An 18,040-nucleotide genomic window follows, 5' to 3' on the forward strand; every position below is an offset into this window, starting at 1 on the left:
AGGGCATGACCTCTGCCCTTAACGCTGTGTGCTGTGATGAGAGATGGGTGCATAGCCGAGCCTGCAAACTGGAATGTTGGGATAAATTCTGGCTTGACATCTACATTTCTGCCAGTCTGTGGTATTCTGTGTTCTTACAGAGAAGCTGCAGTGCCCAGCAGTTACCCAGGGGTGAATCTGAATCACCACCTGTTAAATCAAGGTCATGATGCTGTATTTACTAAGGCAGGACAACATAGTAATTTAGGCTCAACTTACAAGTTGCAACTTACTACAAATAATAAGAGGTTCGGCTTACAAGGGTTGAAATACAAATTGATTTTTTTAGCCAGATTCCATTGAACCCTGGTTTTTAATTTTCCAATCTTGAAAGAAGACTGAGATTTTACTGTATAACTCACTTAGGGTGACATTGTGTTTTCCTAAGTATTCTCAGTGATTTCTGCCGTTCTCCCTATTCTTCTCACATGGGACTTAGAGAGCTGCGCCTGGGCTGGGTGTGTGGCCTCCCTCACCCAGCAGTATGGCACAATGGTGCTATGTAACTGCTGAGTTAGGTCCTTAAAAGGGTGCGGTTTTTGCCTGGATGTTCTTTTTGGGGTACTTGTTTGCCATCCCTATGGTGAGGAAACCCATCTCGCCCACACAGGAGGACCACACAATGAGCAGGGCATTGACATAACAAGGTGACTTCTGTTTTCTGAGTAACTTCCACCACAGTGGTGAAACTGTGTCCCCAAGCTCAGCAAGCAGAGGTAAAACATTTTTCAAAGAAAAGGATAAGATAGGCTCTTGGTTTACCACATGGTGAAGAGAGGCCTCTGGCTCTTCCAAACTGTTGCAGATAGAGCGTGGAGTGCTGGGACTTCGGTCAGGCCAGGTCCTGCCGCCTCACTGTCCAGCTCTCCCGAGTGCTCCTGGCTTGCCTTGCTCTCTGCCCAGTGCTGCCTGCTGCCCGCTGCCCTTACATGGAGTGACCTTCTGTCTCCCAGCCCCAGCCATGGGTCCCGTTGCCCAGAATACAAGAGCCTTTCTTGGCTTAGAACTTTAACTCAAAACCCTCACTTCTTAGAGGGTTTGTTTTCCCCCGCTTTTTTTTTTGGCCTGGGATTTTGAGAATATCTAATAGTGCTGGGCAGTTTTATCATTCATCATCATGGGTAGTTTGGTTTATTACAGCTTGCAGCTTCATATCTTGTAAAACAAATTCATTTCTTGTTTTCAGATTTGCTTATCTATAAGTTTTGTTCATAATAGTAACTTAGCACAAGGCTTCTAATATATGAGTTGATGAAAAGCACCTCCTGTATCACCTTTAATTAGGATAATTTTGAAGTGTAATTTAATGCCTGGAAGCCAATTGATACTGAGGTTTAATTTTGTACTTGGAAAAGAAGTGTGAGAAGAAAAGTATCCTTTTTTCCTTAAATTTATTTTTCTTAGTTGACATATAAAATTGTATATATATTTATCATGATATTTTGAAGTATATATATTATGGAATGGTTAAGTCTAGCAAATTAGCAAGTGTAAAGATAAACTCACAGTTATCTTTTTTTGTGGTGAGAACACTTTACATTGATTTTCTTTTTTTTTAAACATAAAATCTTTCAGAAAAGACATCCACTTTCTCAGCATTTTTCAAGAAGAAAAGTATCTTTTTAACAAATACATTTTCTAAGCCCTGGTCTGCAACCCACTCCATTCAGTTAGTATTTATCAAGCACTGGCTGGGCGCGGTGGCTCACGCCTGTAATCCCAGCACTTCAGGAGGCCAAGGCAGGTGGATCACCTGAGGTCAGGAGTTCGAGACCAGCCTGGTCAACATGGTAAAACCCCGTCTCTACTAAAAATACAAATATGAGCCGGGCATGGTGGCAGGCGCCTGAAATCCCAGCTACTTGGGAGGCTGAGGCAGAATTCCTTGAACCCGGGAGGTGGAGGTTGCAGTGAGCCAAGATTATGCCAGTGCATTCCAGCCTGGGCAATAAGAGTGAAACTCTGTCCTCCCACCAAAAGAATGTATATATTTATCAAGCACTACCTACACACACCCACTCTCTCTTACACACACAAACACACTAATAGACATAGCAGTAATATATATTAAGCACGAATACAGCAAGAAGTTTGGTACCCTAGAATTAGAACGGGGTTTTTTTCATATATAATCTACAAAATGAGATGTTGAATTGATGTTTAATACTAAGCTACTTCTTAAGCATTTGGTTTTTCTTACTGCATTTACCTATGTTTATAATTTTAAAATCTGAGAATTATAGAAAATACGTAATTTCTACTTATCTTTCAGATTATAGCTTAAATGTCCTCTCCTGGGGTGGGGGAGGTCCCCATATCCACATAAATGGGTGTGACCTCCATGTGCACTGTGCACTTCCCTTTGGTACTTTTCGTCTCACACACATGCACACACTGCACAGACACACACACTCTTATTGCTGGTGTTGTGTTTTCTTGCCTGTGGACGGTCAGCTCTGTGAAGGGGAGGCTTCCGTTTTTCTTGTCCCTCTCCCTTCTGCGGCACTCAGTACATGTTGGGTGAATGAAGGAATACTGGACACAGACGCTTTCCTTGAAGGTGGTTGGATGATCTGCCCTTTCCTTATAGGACTTTTTCAGATGTTTTCAAATTCAACCAAGAAATCTTTTTTTTCTATTACTGAGTTACTGCTTTTCCAAATTATTGAATACTTCTATTTTCTCCTGCCTTTAAGGAGTAGGAAACAACTAAGAACAGATGATGTCTCATGTTCTGAATGGATCCTTCCTTCCTTTGCTTTTCCCTCAAGTTCTTTCTCATGCAAGTGAACACCCATATTGTGAGGGGTAGCAAATTTAAATGAGTCCTTTGCATTCGAGTGTAGAGATGACTGAGGAGAATGAGGTAGTTTGGAAAAACTAGAAAAACCTGCCTCAGTGCTTTTGATATTTTAATTTATAGGCAATTCTTTTAAGTTGCATTTTTCTCAAGACAAATGCCAGACTGTGGAAAGGGTGCTGTCATTTAAAAATATCTGGGCGTGTGGCCGGGTGCGGTGGCTCACGCTTGTAATCCCAGCTCTTTGGGAGGCCGAGGCGGGTGGATCACGAGGTCAGGAACTCGAGACCAGCCTGGCCAACACTGTGAAACCCCGTCTCTACTAAAAATACAAAAATTAGCTGGGTGTGGTGGCACCTGTAATCCCAGCTACTCAGGAGGCTGAGGCAAGAGAATGGCTTGAACCCAGGAGGCAGAGGTTGCAGTGAGCCAAGATTGCGCCACTGCACTCCAGCCTGGGCAACAAAGCTAGACTTTGTCTCAGGGGGAAAAAAAAGAATATTTGGGCGTGCATACTGCCCAAAGCGATTTACAGACTCTCTGCTATTCCTAGCAGATTACCGAGGACCTTCTTCACAGAACTAGAAAAACACTGCTTTAAAATTCATATAGAACCAAAAAAGAGCCCAAATAGCCAAGGCAGTCCTAAGCAAAAGAACAAAGCTGGAGGTATTCTGTTACGCAACTTCAGACTATACTACACGGCTACAGCAACCTAACAGCATGGTACTGGTACAAAAGCAGACACCAATGCAACAAAAGAGAGAGCCCAGAAATAAGGCAGCACACTTACAACCATCTCATCTTTGACAAAGCTGACAAAAGCAGTGGGGAAAGGACTCCCTATTCAATCAGCGGTGCTGGGACGACTGGCTAGCCACATGCAGAAGATTGAAACTGGACCCCTTCCCTACACCATGTACAAAAATCAACAAAAGATGGATTAAAGACTGAAATGTAAAACCCAAAACTATAAAAACCCTGGAAGACAACCTAGGCAATACCATTCTGGACACAGGAACTGACAAAGATTTCATGAAGAAAACACCAAAAGCAATCGCAACAAAAGCAAAAATTGACAAATGGAATCTAATGAAACTTAAGAGCTTCTATACAGCAAAAGAAACTATCAACAGAGTAAACATACATCTTACAGCATGGGAGAAAATATTTGTAAATTATGCATCTGACAAAGGTCTAATATCCAGCATCTATAAGGAACTTAAGAAACTTAAGAACTACAAGAAAAAAAACCACCCCATTAAAAAGTGGGCAAAGGGCATGCACAGTTAGTTTTCAAAAGAAGACGCACATGCAGCCAACAGGCGTATGAAAAACAGCCCAAATCACTGACCATTAGAGAAATGCAAATCAAAACCACAGTGAGATAGCATCTCACACCAGTCAGAATAACTATTATTAAAAAGTCAAAAATAAGATGCTAGTGAGGGTGTGGAGAAAAGGGAATGCTAATACACTGTTGGTGGAGTGTAAACTAGTTCAACCATTGTGGAAAGCAATATGGTGATTCATCAGCTAAAAATAGAACTACCATTCGACCCAGCAATCCCATTACTGGTTATATATACTCAAAGGAATATAAATTGTTCTGCCATAAAGATATGTACGCATGTATGTTCACTGCAGTACTATTCACAATGGCAAAGACATGGAATCCACAGAAATGCCTGTCAGTGGCAGATTGGATAAAGAAAATTTGGTACATTTATATCATGGAGTACGATGTAACTGTAAGAAAGAATGAGATCCTCCTGTCGTTTGCAAGAACATGGTTGGGAGCTGGAGGCCATTATCCTCAGCAAACTAATGCAGGAACATAAAACCAAGTACCGAATGTTCTCACTTATAAGTGGGAGCTAAGTGATGAGAACACATGGACACAAAGAAGGGAACAACAGACAGTAGGGCCTACTTGAGGGTGGAAGGTGGGAGGAGGGAGAGGATCAGAAAAAATAACCATTGGGTTCTAGGCTTCGTACCTGGGTTACAAGATACTCTGTACATCAAACCCTGGTGACAGGAGTTTACCTGTATAACAAACCTGCACATGTACTTCTGAACCTAAAATAAAAGTTAAAAAAATAATTTGGTCACGATGACTCATGCCTGGAATACTAGCACGTTGGCGGGAGGATCGCTTGAGGCCAGGAGTTTGAGGTTACACTGAGCTATGATCGTGCCACTGCACTCCATCGTGGGTGACAGAACAAGACCCTGTCTCTAAAATATTTATCTACATGATATGTACATTTGGTGGGTGCTTTGGTCCCAACTGTCTGTGACCATCTGGGGCAGAGCCAGTGCCGTGTGCAAGGTGTACTGCCTGCACACAGCACAGGAGGCTGGGGCTGGCCAGGGCCTGTGCACCTGCTCCTCTGTGCCTGGCTTGTGGATGCCCCTCACTCGCTGAGTCTTTTCTGAAGTCGTTTAGCAGCACTGCCACTGCTCTAACCTACATTTAAAGATTTATTTTCATAATTTTCTGGCAGAAAATTTTATTAATGTAGCCATTTTATTTGTATAATGATTGTTGAGAATAGAATATTTAATGTTCAAGATATTGATTAATTTTTGGAGAAACTAAGAAATTTGATGTTGCATAACAAATCTGTATTTAAATTCACGGTGTAAACTGCAGTGAATCATTAGTGTATTAGGCAAAAGCCAACATTGCAGAATATAGTTTATTTGAAAGGCCACTTAGATGAAAATTCTAGGGTGATCTGGAAATGTTTTACACTTTTGTATATGTGATCATTGGATGCTACTCAGGAGAGTTTGTACTAGTGCGTCTAGCAGTTGTAGCAAGGTGAGGTGGGTGGCCACATTTGATTATGAAGTAAATTTATTCTAGAGAGTTTATGTAGCATGAAGAATATTAAAATCAAAGAAGTGTTACACTACATATCTTTAACTTTTAACATGACTCTTATCTAGCTGTAAAAATTTGTCTGACATTTTGTGTTTTAGGAATGAAGTAGGTATGCAGTGGTAATGAATGTTTGATCATGATTTCAGGTGAGTAAGACGTCAGGGAAACCTATCACAGTTCCATAAGCAAAAATGAAAAAAACTCACTGAGGTATATTGCTACAAAATGGCTTCTTTCCCCCAAGAATAGCTTTAACTGTGACTGAGTAGCGCAGCACAGTCATTCCATTCTCCCCTTGCTCTTTCCTCCTCCTCATCCAGATGCATTTGGATGATACTGTTCAAAAGTAAGCTAAATAATTGTACTCAATTTTCATATTAGAGTAGCTAGAAATTAAGCAAGTAATTTGTGTGTGTGTGTGTGTGTGTGTGTGTGTGTGTGTTTTTTCTGGTGGGGGTGAAGGTCTTGCTCTGTTGCCCAGGCTGGACTGCAGTGGTACAATGACAGCTCGCTGTAGCCTCGACCTCCTGGACTTAAGCCATCCTCCCACCTCAGCTTCCCGAGTAGCTGGGACCACAGGTGTATGCCACCACACCTGGCTAATGTTCACATTTTTTATAGACATAGGGGTCTCACTGTGTTGCCCAGGCTGGTCTTGAACTCCTGGCCTCAAGTGATCCTTCCATCTTGACCTTCCAAAGTGCTGGGATTACAGGTGTGAGCCACCGTGCCTGGCCTCCAAACAATAATTTAAATGATGTGATAAATTTTATTTTAGCCCAGCCGAGATCTTAAAATCTTTTTTGAAGTCAGGAACTAGCCTTATTTGGTTCAGCTAAAGGTGCTCCCTGGTGCATCAGGTTGTGAATGTCATATATTAGTCTGAAGGGAGTAAACAAACTCTGGCTATGTCAGTGCTGAAATTCAAAACAATAATAATAAAAAAAAAGATACTTGGTTTTAAAATGGGGTGGATGCATCTATTGGGCTTTATTGATATTTTGGAAATTTTGAGATCTGTATTTTGCCTCTTGCTAAGGAATTAGATAATCGTGCAAGGTTTGAATTGACAGTTGTCAAAGCCAGCAAAAATACTGTGGTCAAATTGCTGGGTCTTTGAGACCTGGGTTTTAGTCCTGTTAGCTCTGACTTTGGGCAAGTTGTTCGATGTAATTGTTTTAGTTACTCAACAATCCAGACCCTGGCCAGCAGAGTTGGAGCATTGAATGATCTTTCTAAAATAATTTGAGCGTACAAATGGCAAATCTGATTTAACAGCATAACTGTTGAGGCTTATGGCACAAGTCAGTGAGCCTGTCTTTGTTGAGGTAGTCGCGGTGTGATAACATAGTAGTTAAGAACACCGACTCAAGGTAGACCGCTGTGCCGCTTAGTAACTTAACATGTTGCGAAGCTGCTGAATCTTCCTACTCTAGTTTCCTCATCTCTATAACAGGCAAATTTGTAATTGTGACAAATAAATTAATAACTACAAGAAGTAAATTAATAACTAAGACCAAATGCATACTGTGTGGCCAGCACCATTGTAAGTGCTGAGGATACAAACCTGAACAAGACACATTGCTGTCTTCAGAAAGCTCACACTCAGATGGGAGAGAGAGAAGGAAGCAAGGCAAGTACAGGCTTGTAAGTGTTGTGATGGGTGTCCTTATAGGACCAGGATTTCAGGAGGTAAGGTCAGTTTCCCTGGGAAGGGAGAGTTAGAGAAAAGATGCTCGCAGTTTAATTCAACAAACAAGTGGTACCTGCTGGGTGTGCTTGCCGTCCTGCTAGGCATTGAGACTACAGGATAAATTTAGCATGATCCCTGCTCTAAAGGAGCTTAAAGTTTAGTGGAAAACCATGAGTCTAGTGATAAATAGTAGTTGTCAAGATACTTGAATGGAGTCTTGCAGATGAAGTGTTTGACAGACAGTGGAAGAACAAAAACACAGAAGGAGACAGTCGTTGCGGCTGGAGCGGGAGTTTGCAAGTCCACTCCTGGTGAGGGAGGGGATGCTGAGTCAGCAGGGCAGGGTCTGCTTACACCCAGAGGCTGGCTCGGAAGCAGCAGATGTAAAGGGAAGTGTGTATTAGAAGGGGGTATGTTGTGAATTTGATGACGTCTGATTGTTACATTGAATTCCATGAGTTCTAGACAATTTCTTCATGATAATTACCGCTTTAAATTTCATAATCTTGATTCCCCCACTGAATTTAATACCGTAACATTTTTAATTTAAAAAACACCTTTTTTGTCAGTACTTTTGAAAACATTTTCCTGCACCTGTGCCTTCTATGAAATGAACGCTGTAGAGAATCTGTGGAAATCGGCTCATGGTAGAAGTTTTCACTGTCATATGGATGAGTCCTTTTGCTTGCCCAGTGCCCTCCTGGCATATCGATGAGGTAGGATTGGGAGTTAGGAACACCTACAAAACGAGCAGGCTAATTTCTAAAGGATGCTAATCCTGCAAAACCAAGAGAGAAGCTTATTGGTTGATTTGCCTTTTTTTTTTTTTTTAAACAGTCTCACTCTGTCACCCAGGCTGTAGTGCAGTGGCGCGATCTTCACTCACTGCAACCTCTGCCTCCTGGGCTGAAGCGATTCTCCTGCCTCAGCCTCCTGAGTAGCTGGGACTATAGGCGCACGCTACCACTTCTGGCTGATTTTTTGTATTTTTAGTAGAGACGGGGTTTCATCATGTGGGCCTGACTGGTCTCAAACTCCTCACCTCGAGTGATCCACCCATCTTGGCCTCCCAAAGTGCTGGGATTACAGGCATGAGCCACCGTGCCCAGCCATTATTTGCTTTTAGTTGAATTTGTATGTTTAGAGACTGAGCACTTACTTTCACCAGTGAAGAAATTGACTTGGCAGCAGTTGCTGCAGGTGGCTGTTTTTGGTCTACCTCATACTGTCAGTGCGTCACCCAGATACTATATAATTACTCAGTTATTTTGCAGTCACAACATCTTTGTGTGTCTGTATTTATTTAGTAATTAGAAGAAAGTTTTTATGTTCTCATAGTATCTTCATGTCTACAGAGTGCTTTTGTTTACTAATTTATATCCATTTGATACACATCTAATGATTGCCTCTGATGGGTATATGTGGGAACATGTACATTCTCTACTGTTAGTTGCAAATAGTGAGAAGTAATTAGAGCATAATGTTTCACATTGAAGTAATCTCTTTTTCAAAGACATCTCTGAGAATGAAAACATTAAGTTTGGCAGTTCTGATAAACTCTTATAGTGATAAGATATTAGTCTAATTCTACTTAGTAAGAAAGTTATTTCTGGAGACTTCCATTTCCACTGTGATGGAATTAGAGGTGACTTATGCCCCCCCACCCAGGACTAGGGTAAGGCAAGTGAGGCACTTGCCTCAGTGCAGAATTTAAAGGGACACCCAAAATCTCAGTAATCGAGATTATTAATATTTTAATGCAGTGCTTTAAAAAAATCAAATTTGATGCAAAAAAAATCCATGATGAAAAACAAAATTATTTTTTACTTTTTAAGACAGGGTCTTGCTCTGTTGCCCAGGCTGGAGTGCAATGGAGCAATCATAGCTCACTACAGCTATGGTAATACAGCTGAGAGGGCTCAAGTGATCCTTCAACCTCAGCCTCCTAAGTAGCTGAGACTACAGGCACATGCCACCACGTCTGGATAATTTTTTATTTTTTTGTAGAGTGGTGTCTCACTGTGCTGCCTGTACTGATCTCAAACTCTGGGCTCAAGCAGTCTTCCCGTCTTAGCCTCCCAAAGTGCTGACATTATTGGAGTGAACCACCACACCTGGCCCACAACCCAAATTTGAAAGACAGGTTCAGTATTAATGATTTTCTTTTTCGTCTCAGGCTCCAGTATGGCTTGGCATGACACCATTATCAATATTATATATAAAATTTTGGTATTTTGTACCTCATGGATTTTTTCATTAATTTTGATTTTATCTCTATTACTGAGTTTTTTTGGCACTCAATTAAGAGTTGTGCCTAAGGCAAATACCTCACTTGCCTCGCTGTAGTCCCAAATTGACTTCTATCTTAAACAACTTGAAAACCAGACAAAATATATGAAGTAATAGTTTTCATACATTTAACAGAAGGCTGGTTAGGACCGTGTTCCTTGAAATAAGGGGAACAAACAAAACAAGCCCTGCAGTATTCCAGCTTATATCCCACAGCATGAGACTGCACTTTTTTCTATAAAGGGCTGTATAGTAACCATTGTAGGTTTTGTGGGCTGGATGCTGTTAATGTCACAGCTACTCTGCTATGCTCTGTGCCTGCTTTCATCCTAAGTATGTAAGTGAATGGACGTGGATGTATTCCAATAAAACTTTACTGACACAAACAGCCTTAGTTTGTCTCGAGAGGCAGTTTCCATGTTTCAGGGCAGGAAGAGAGAAGTCAAACAGAACCCACTGGCTTCACTAAAGTGATGAAGGAGGAGAAATTGGGGAGGACAAGACAGCTAGAATTTGTGGAGGAAAACGTAGGAGAGGAGGGAGCAGGTTAGAGAGAGAGCTCCGGAGATCTGCAGAAGGACTCCCTTGAGGTGTTGGCTGTGTCCTGGTCTGCACGTGCCCAAGAGGAAGCACCTCAAGGCTGGGAGGAGAACCACCAAAAAGGAGAAGGCCAAGCACTTCTTGGACATCAGTTGCACAGGGCTGGGAATAGTTTGTGTTCCCACCACCCAGGGTGGTCTCAGGTAGATCCTTTGAAGTGTTGCCTTTTCATCTTTGTTAGCGTGGGTTCAGAGCAGCTTTTTCATCTGTGGTGTCAGGACGATTCCTCAGAAGGGCTGCCTTAGCAGTGGGGCTGAATTATCCAATGACCAATGGGCTGCTCCCGACTTGCCCTAACTGATTACAGATAACTTGATTACATTATCAGAACAAAGCCCCGACTATATTTAAAAAGGATGTAATAAAACTAGCACCCAAAAATGTAAAAAGAAATTGTGTCTAGCATCTAATAAATAATTACCAGGTTTGCAGAGAAGCAAGGAAATGTGATATTAACCAGGAAGAAAATCAAGAGAAACAGACCCCAGAATGACAAGGGATGATGCAATTAGCACACAAACATTAAAATAACTTATAAATATGTTGCACACTCAAGAATGTAGAGAAAAACATAAGCATACTGAGTGAAATGAAAGATTCAAAAAAGATTGAGATAAAACTTCCAGAGATGAAAATACAATATATAAAATATATAAAATGCTGGGCGCAGGGGCTCACGCCTATAATCCCAATTCTTTGGGAGGCTGAGGTGGGCAGATCATTTGAGGTCTGGAGTTGAAGAGTAGCCTGGCCAACATGGCGAAACCTCATCTCTACTGAAAATACAAAAATTAGCTGGGCGTGGTGCAGGCGCCTGTAATCCCAGCTACTCGGGAGACTGAGGCAGGAGGATCACTTGAACCCGGGAGGTGGAGGTTGCAGTGAGCCGAGATCACACCACTGCACTCCAGCCTAGCGACAGAGCGAGACTCTGTCTCAAAAATAAATAAATAAAAATAATATATATTTTATTTATATAATAAAAATATAATATAAATGTATATATAGTAAAATAATATATACACACATATATGTATATATAATGCAGTAGAGGGATCACAACAGGTTATTACTACAGAAGAAAAGAGTTCATGAGCCTGAAGACATAGCAGTAGAAGCTTTCCAAAGCACAGCACAGAGAATCCAGACTGCACGAGATCACAGAGCATCAGCGGCCTGTGGGACAAAGTCAGCTGACTTAAGATATGTATAACCTAGTTCCAGAAGGAGAAGAGGAGGGAATGGAAAAAATATTTGGAGAAATAATGGCTGGAAATTTTCCAAATTTGATGAAAACTGCAAACTATGAAGCTCAAAAACTCCAAACAGCAAATATAAAGAAATCCAAGGTACCTCATAATCAGATTGCCAAAAAACTGGTGATCAAGATCAAAAGCTTTCAAAGCAACCAGAAGAAAAGACACATTACAGAGGAACACAGTTGCTAATAACAGCGATTCCTGGTCACATCTTGCGTGAACCAGAAGACAACAGAGCAACATATTCAAAGTACTGAAAGAAAAAAACCTGTTAGAGTTCTGTATCCAGCAAAAGTGTTTTTCAAAAATGAAGGATAAATTTTTATTTATTTCAAAAGTAAAGAAATTTTTAGGCCAGGCATGGTGGCTCACACCTGTAATCCCAGCACTTTGGGAGGCCGAGGCGGGCGAATCACCTGAGGTCGGGGGTTTGAAACCAGCCTGGCCAACATGGTGAAACCTTGTCTCTACTAAAAAAAATTAGCTGGGTGTGGTGGCAGGTGCCTGTAATCTCAGCTACTCGGGAAGCTGAGACAGGAGAATTGCTTGAACCCGGGAGGCAGAGGTTGCAGCGAGCCGAGATTGTGCCACTGCACTCCAGCCTGGGTGACAGAGCGAGACTCCATCTCAAAAAAAAAAACCCAAAAACAAAAATAAATTTTTAGGCCAATGGACATCAGAATTTATTGCCAGCAGAATGGCACTGAAGGAATATTAAAGGAAATTCAGATAGAAAATAACATTTGATGGGAAACATTTTTATTTGTATATATTTTGGAGACAGGGTCTCACGCTAGTGCCCAGGCTAGAGTGCAGTGGGTGTGATCTCGGCTCACTGCACCCTCTGTCTCCCGGGATCAAGCAGTCCTCCTGCCTCAGCCTCCCTAGTAGCTGGGACTATAAGCGTGTGCCACCATGCCCAGCTAATTTTTGTATTTTTTGTAGAAACGGAGTCTCACTATGTTCCCAGACTGGTCTCGAACTCTTGATTTCAAGCAGTCCACCCACCTCAGCCTCCCAAAGTGCTGGGATTACAGGCGTGAGACACTGCACTCAGGCTTAAATAGTCAGTTTCCATCTGGGGCCAGGCATGGTGTCTCACACCTGTAATCCCAGCACTTTGGGCAGGAGGAGAGGGCAGATCACTTGAGCTTGGGAGTTTGAGGCTCCAGCCTGGGTGACAGAGTGAGACCCTGTGTTTCTAAAAGGAAAAAAAAAAAAGTAAAATTGACAAAGCTCCAGTGAAACTGATAAGGAAGAAAAAACAGGTATAAATAACGAAATGAAATGAAAAAGGTGAAAACACTATGGATTCAGTAGACTGTTAAGATATCACAAAAGGATATTAGAATTAGCATCACGCTATATACATTTGAAAATTTAAATAAAATAGACAAATTTCTTTCAAAATGTAACTTAACTAAAAGTAACAGAAGAAGAAATAGAAAACCTTAACCAGTCTTATGACTATTAAAAATGTTTAGATTTAAACAAATGTATGATTGAGGGAATGCTGGGAATGTGTGTAAACACATACATATGTTGTCATGTGTTACCTTAATTGACCTATACAGTTCTTTAGTACAAGATTAAAACCTGTTTCTGAATATGTGATTGTATCAATGAGGGCTCTTTCTGATGTAAATTTTGAGAAATTCAACCTTAGTTGTTTTAAGTAAGTAAAAAGGTTTATTGATCATCTGATTGAAAAACCTAAGCCAGGGCTAGCTATAGATGGTTCACTTGGGCCAGTTTCTTCCCCAGCATCCTCCTTCATGTGTTCATGTGTTCAGGTTCTTTGGGAAAGAGGGAGAATCTCTTTAAGTCCCATAGTGGGAAGAGGAGACTCATTAATCCTGACCTGGCTTGTGTGTTCAGAGATGAGCCACCTCTGGGCAGGAAAATAAGACGCTCTGAATGACCAGGTGCAAATCACAGGCTTTACCTGGGCCCAGGTGTTGGAGTCAGTGCCTCTGGAAGCTGTGGACTGAGCTGGGAATTTATACCTGACAAGGAATCAGGGTGCAGGAACCATGGGGAATGTGAACAAATATTTTGGCTACAAAATTAAATCTCCATTGCAGTAATTGCCAGATGTAAAATTTCATGAATTCTTTATTCAAAATTATTATAAAATTCTATAATAAAGAATTCTTAGTTGGCCAGGTATGGTGGCTCATGCCTGTAATCCCAGCACTTTGGGAGGCCGAGGTGGGAGGGTTGCTTGAGGCCAGGAGTTTGAGACCAGCCTCCCACCTCTAAAAAAAAAAATGTTGTTTTTGTTTTGGTTTTTTTGAGACGGAGTCTCGCACTATTGCCCAGGCTGGAGTGCAGTGGCGCAATTTTGGCTTACTGCAAGCTCTGCCTCCTGGGTTCACGCCATTCTCCTGCCTCAGCCTCCCGAGTAGCTGGGACTACAGGTGGCTGCCAGCACGCCGGCTAATTTTTTGTATTTTTAGTAGAGACAGGGTTTCACCATGTTAATTAGGATGGACTTAATCTCCTGACCTCGTGATCCACCCACCTCGGCCTCCCAAAGTGCTGGGATTACAGGCGTGAGCCACCGCGCCCGGCCCTAAAAATTTTTGGTTTTTTTTTTGAGATGGAGTCTCACTTTGTTGCCCAGGCTGGAGTACAGTGGTGCAATCTTGGCTCACTGCAACCTCTGCCTCCCGGGTTCAAGTGATTCTCCTGCCTCAGCCTCCCGAGTAGCTGGGATTACAGGCGCATGCCACCAGCTCTGGCTAATTTTTTTATTTTTAGTAGAGATGGGGTTTCACCATGTTGGTCAGGCTGGTCCCGAACTCCTGACCTCAGGTGATCTGCCCACCTCAGTCTTCCAAAGTGCTGAGATTACAGGCATGAGCACTGTGCCCAGCCTAAAAAAAAAAATTTTTTTTTTTTTTTCAAGACAGTCTCTCCCTCTGCCACCCAGGCTGGAGTGCAGTGGTGCCATCTCGGCTCACTGCAAGCTCCTCCTCCCGGGTTCACGCCATTCTGCTGCCTCAGGCTCCCGAGTAGCTGGGACTACAGGCGCCCGCCACTACGCCTGGCTAATTTTTTTGTATTTTTAGTAGAGACAGGGTTTCACCGTGTTAGCCAGGATGGTCTTGATCTCCTGACCTTGTGATCCGCCTGCCTCAGCCTCCCAAAGTGCTGGGATTACAGGCATGAGCCACTGCGCCCAGCTAAAAAAAATTTTTGAATTTGCTGGGTGTGGTGGCACATGCTTGTAATCCCAGCTACTGGGGAGGCTGAGGTGGGAGGATCTCTTGAGCCCAGGAGTTTCAAGGCTGTAGTGACTCTAGCCTGGGTGACAGAGGTCGACCCTGTCTCAAAAAAACAACAACAACAACAAAAAACTTAGAATACTATTATACCGCTGTTCAGTTAGCAGGAATTAAAAAGTCTGGCAATTGTTGTTGAAAAAGTTAAGCAACAGAAACTCTCTCATACCCTTCTGATGGGAGTGCACGTTACAGCTGCTTTGGGAAATAGTTTGGCTTTAGAGTATAAGCTAGCAATCATACTTCTAGGTATGTACACCAGAGAAATACATGCCTGAAGTGATTTGTACCAGAAAAATCTTAGTCGTGTTTATATTTGCTCCAAAGCAGAGACCACCCTAGGGGATGAGAATGGATAACTAAATTATGGTATATTTACTTAGTAGAATATTACACAGCAATGAAAATAAACTACAGACACAGCAACAACAAAAAAGGCAAAGAAAAAAGCAAGACAAGAATATATGTAGTATGATTTTGTTATTTTCATCTGCTTCTGGGTTTTATATAAATTATGTTTGGTAGGGCTGCACACCTAGGTGATAAATCTCTAAAGAGAAGTTAGGAAATGATAAACCATAAAAGTTAAAGCACAGTAACTCATGCCTGTAATCCCAGCACTTTGGGAGGCTGAGATGGGAGGATCACTTGAGCCCAGGAGTTCCAGACCAGTCTAGGCAACATAGGGAGATCCAGCCCCTAACAAAAAAAAAAAAAAAAAAATTATCCGGGCATGGTGACATCCTCCTGTGGTCCCAGCTACTTGGGAGGCTAAGATGGGAGAATTGCCTGAGTCCGGGAGGTCGAGGCTGCCGTGAGTTGTGATTGTTACACTGCACTCCAGCCTGGGTGACAGAGCAAGACCCTGCCTCAACAAATCAAACAAAATCATTTTGTTAAGCTAGTACTTACTTACGTATGTGGTGGAAGGGTTTTGGGGTCAAATAGAGGCACCCAGCCTTTCTGGAGTTCTGGCAATGCTCCATCCCTTGGTGGTAGTTGGACTGGTATTTATGTAATAACTTCATGAAACGGTATACATATGTTTCCTATGCTTTTCTATAAGTAAGTAATACCTCATCATAAAAGCAACTTTAAAATAATCAGATTTTATAGTGCACATTCCATTCAAAAAATGTGGAAAATCCCCAAACCACATGCATATACAGTAATTAATCATGTTTTATCTTAAATTTCTTCATATTATAGAAATTTACCTTTTGAAATTTCATTTTTATTTATTTGAGATGGAGTCTCGCTCTGTCGCCCAGGCTGGAGTGCAGTGGCGTGCATGATCTCGGCTCACTGCAACCTCCGCCTCCCGGGTTCAAACCCAAGTAGCTGGGATTACAGGTGTGTGCCACCACGCCCAGCTAATTTTTGTATTTTTGGTAGAGATGGGGTTTTACCATATTGGCCCGGCTGGTCTTGAACTCCTGACCTCAGGCAGTCCGCCCTCCTCGACCTCCCAAAGTGCCGGGATTACAACATGAGCCACTGTGCCTGGCCTTGAAATTTCATTTTTAAAAGCTCTAAAAATTTTCCAGGTGAGAATTGACCAACTGTTATTATTTTCTAGGTAAGGGACTCCACTACAGTAATTAAGGAAGGATAAGGTTGGCGTTGCTTTGCTCCTTTTTTTATTGAAGTCCTTCCTTCCTGATCAAGCTTCCATATATCTCCTTAAAGCATATGACACACAGGTATGCCACTAAAAAACTTAATTTGTGTAGATTTCTTTCTTCAGCTGTTACTTTTTCATCTTGCGTAAGAATCAAGTAATTAAATTGTAAAACATCCTGAACATATTCATTTTTGGCTTTCGCAATTTCATTCTTCAGCAGATGTATTTGACTTTCTATATACATGGCGCTTTGTTTTGGTTTGTGTCTGACCTTACTTTTATTTTTCATTTTTTTTCAAACCAGTATTAAACTGAAAATAATAGACATCGTACCTCATGGCCCAGGAATGAGTCAATAAGTTGGAAAACCAAGAGTAGTGGCCTGCATCTCTTTGTCCAAGGCCTACTTTCCGAAATCTCTTGGCCCTACCCTTCCCTAGAAGGTTCCCCACTGCAAGGAAGGCACAGGCAGCCTGGGGGTGTGACCTGCCTCATGGAGTATTGCATTTTTTGATACAAGAACTGTTTGCTCCTTAACCGTCTTTCTCTAGGAGTTTGAAAGAAAAGAAAATACCCTGTGTTTCAGTCTCTAACTTGTGATTGAGTGGCTGAGGTGGGAGGATCTCTTGAGCCCAAGAGTTTGATACCAGCCTGGGCAACACAGGCTAAAAAAATAAAAATAATTAACTGGGTGTGGTGGTGTGTGCCTGTAGTCCCAGCTACTTGGGAGGCTGAAGCAGGTGGATCACTTGAGCCCAGGAGTTCCAGGCTGCAGTGAGCTAGGATCATGCCACTGCTGTCCAGGCTGGCCATAGACCAAGACCCTGTCCCTTTAAAAAATAATAATAATAAATCTTTCATATGTTAGAATGTTAAAAATAAGTATAAGAAGTTTGAAATGTTTGCATCCAAAGTGAGATTTAATACATAGCTATTTTTGATAAATAGAAAAGTGTCAAGAAAACTGCTGTTTAAATTTCATTTATAATCATGATCTCATCATAGTACCATTCAATTTTCTCCAATAGTCTCTGGTATTTTTAGTTTGTTTGAAGCAGGGTCCAAATAATTGCAATTAGCTGATATGTCTGTTAAGTCTCTTAATCAATAGAATACTTTTCCCCATCCCTTTTTTCCTTGCATTTTATTTGTTGGAAAATCCAGGCTGATTGTTCAGTAGTCAGAAGTTCCCTCATTCTGGCCTTTGCTGTTTCCACTGGACATGTTCTTCTGCCTCTGGGTGGATGTAGAGGCTCGATCGCTTTCTGGCTCAGCCTTTCAGCACAGGTACTTCAGAGGTGCATGATGCCCTCACCAGGAGGCACACATCTGCACTGATGTGAGATCCAGTGTTGTTGTTGTTGTTGTTGTTTTCTTTTTTTCCTTTTGTCTTTTTTATTTAAAAGACACGGGGTCTTGCTATGTTGCCCAGGCTGGTTTTGAACTCCTGGCCTCAAGCAATCCTCCCACCTCCGCCTCCCAAAGTATGCTGCAAGCTTAAGCCACGGCGCCTGGCAGATCTAGTGTTTTTTGAAATCTCATGTTTTATTCTAACA

General features: G+C 41.9%; 1 protein-coding gene across 6 annotated transcripts in view; it reads left to right on the plus strand.

Annotated features, from left to right (window-relative positions):
* TRAF3 (TNF receptor associated factor 3) overlaps positions 1-18,040 on the plus strand; it is a 134,260-nt gene that overhangs the window by 51,886 nt on the left and 64,334 nt on the right. For 4 of the 6 annotated variants that reach the window (XM_054530915.2, XM_024231916.3, XM_024231917.3 and 1 more), the window contains one exon: positions 16,440-16,563. The exons of the other annotated variants lie outside the window; for them this stretch is intronic. The gene's annotated coding sequence lies outside the window, so the exon portion shown is untranslated. The remainder of the gene's footprint in view (positions 1-16,439; positions 16,564-18,040) is intronic. 6 annotated transcript variants of the gene reach the window in all.

This window comes from Pongo abelii, chromosome 15 (genome assembly GCF_028885655.2).
Source record: "Pongo abelii isolate AG06213 chromosome 15, NHGRI_mPonAbe1-v2.0_pri, whole genome shotgun sequence".
In the NCBI taxonomy this organism is placed as follows: domain Eukaryota; kingdom Metazoa; phylum Chordata; class Mammalia; order Primates; family Hominidae; genus Pongo; species Pongo abelii.